Genomic DNA, 2202 nt, shown 5'->3' with positions numbered 1-2202 from the left:
AGGAAGGAAGATAGGTAGGAAAGAGGGAAGGAGGGAAAGAGGGAAGAAAGGAAGGAAGGAAGGAAGGAAGGAAGGAAGGAAGGAAGGAAGGAAGGAAGGAAGGAAGGAAGGGAAAGGAAAGGAAGGATGAGAGAGAAAGAAAAGGGAGAGGAAGAGAGAAAAAGAAAAAGTCTTATTATTTCATTTTCCTGTTACTTATCTTGCCCAGAATAGGGAGGGGAAAAAAATAGTTTGCTAAAGATGATCAATCTTTATTTTTTCCTAGACTACTTTTTAAGTCAGATTTGGACATGTTTGAGTATTTTACAAGTTAAAAGAGGAAGTTTATTCCGAACTAAGGAGCAAGATTCATTACAAAACAGGGTAGAAAAAACAGGATTAGATGAGAAGGAGGACCCAGCCAGGCTGTCACAAAAGGGGAGAACAGCAACACATGCAAAGGTGAACACACCTTTTGAGGGGAGGAATGGGAAGAGGTGGGACCCTGCACATGATGATTATTGGCTCAATGTCTTTGGAATGTCTCGTCCACAGACACAGGTTATGTCATACTCCGCCCATCAGTTGGGGGAAGGGAGGATCTATCAAATAAGGTTGAGGATGTGATCCAATCAGTAGAGGTTTTATCCCTCACTTTACTCTGCTGCCTCTACAACAAGGAGATTATGATGCAGCCATCTTGTCTCTGGTGGCTTCTTCAATCTGTTTTATTTTTAGAAAAGCTTCATTCTCAACTGTATCTCGCTACTTCAGCTCATTTTTCCTCTGAAATATGGCCAGGAGAGGTGCAAACAGATTCTTCAGGCAAAGAAACAGCCTTTTCTAGAAACCGCCCTTCTCCAGCTGGTATTCTGCTGATTTGTTCTGCTGGACACTTACAAGAGAGCCCCTGGAGCTTTCTTTTGTATCCTCCTTACTGTGACAAATCACACTGAGACAAAAAACTACAAACAAACAAAAAAGCTACTACTGCAATCACAGGTGATGGTATGATGACTTTGTTATAGTTCTCATATCCTGGCACTCTTTTGTCAACTCATTTGATTCCTTCTCTTCCTGCTCCCCAGGGGCTTGCATCCTCTCATGTTTCCATTTTTCTGCATCCCACTCTGCGTTGGACACCTTTACTTCCTGCTGCTCAGTGAGCAGTCTCATCAGAAGGCTCATAAGGGATGAGGAAGTGTCACTATTTTTGTTTGAGGATGCCCTCTCTGGCTCAATTGTCAGCTCAGTGCTGGTGTTCTGCTGGCTTTATAATACTTTCATGAGCGGTCCTTCTATTAAGAGTACTTCATCACAAGGTACGTTGGTCAGACATTTGGTATCACAATGCAGTTTGACTGTCTTTTAAATTGGCAGAGGTGGCAGGCCAAATGGTTAGGTAATATAACTTTTTCTGACTCAGGAGTCATCATGAGAATGTTATCCAGTATTGTAAATGTCACTTGTGTTGTTCCAATATTTCACCACTGGCAAATTAAGTCTCATGCTCTATGGGCCTGTCCAGTGGCCTTGGACAAAAGTGGGGGGGGGGACATATGTAGGGGAGGGATTCGGGGGATGAGGACAATTATGTGATACCATAATCAATAAAAAAAGAAAAAGAAAAAAAAAGTTTCATACTCTACCGACTGAGCTAGCTGGGCCAACACTGGCAAATTAAAAAATATGGATCTTGAAGCATTATCAGGGGATTCTTATAGAGTATTATATATTGTAAAAGAGGTAATGATTCAAATGCATTCATTTCAATAAATTCCATTTCATTGCAGGACAAGTCCAAATACTCGAAGGAAAGCAGGCCTTCAAATGAATCTTTATGTAATTCAAATGATTTCCACTGAGATTTCGTTTCTCAACCAAATGGTATGACTTCCATGTATCTTTACCGATGTAAGAAATAGCACTTCCCTGCAAGTTTAAGATGGTGAAGGTGCCATTGTAGGTGCTAGGATTGTACTGGCACTCTGTGGAGTCTCTGGTTTGAGCCAAAACCAATACACGACAATGTCCCATCATTGCAGGAATAGAGCTCACATATGTTCATGGTGGCATTCTGTTCAGTCATTGGAGGAACTGTCTCTGATGACTCTGGTTGCTGAGTTATTGTAACTTCCGGGTAAAATGATAGCACTGTGGCTGTGACTTCAGAAAATGTTGGCTGCTGAACCTGAACAAGGTCTGGATGTTGAACTGTCACTT

General features: G+C 41.6%; 1 pseudogene; it reads right to left on the bottom strand.

Annotated features, from left to right (window-relative positions):
• Positions 1-744: 744 nt before the first annotated feature.
• LOC118721142 lies at positions 745-1460 on the bottom strand (annotated as a pseudogene).
• Between the last annotated feature and the right edge of the window lie 742 nt (positions 1461-2202).

The sequence above is a fragment of the Pipistrellus kuhlii genome, unplaced genomic scaffold (genome assembly GCF_014108245.1).
Source record: "Pipistrellus kuhlii isolate mPipKuh1 unplaced genomic scaffold, mPipKuh1.p scaffold_m20_p_1, whole genome shotgun sequence".
Lineage (NCBI taxonomy): Eukaryota > Metazoa > Chordata > Mammalia > Chiroptera > Vespertilionidae > Pipistrellus > Pipistrellus kuhlii.
Note: the sequence above shows the minus strand (reverse complement) of the source record. Positions and strands in the feature narration are given on the sequence as shown.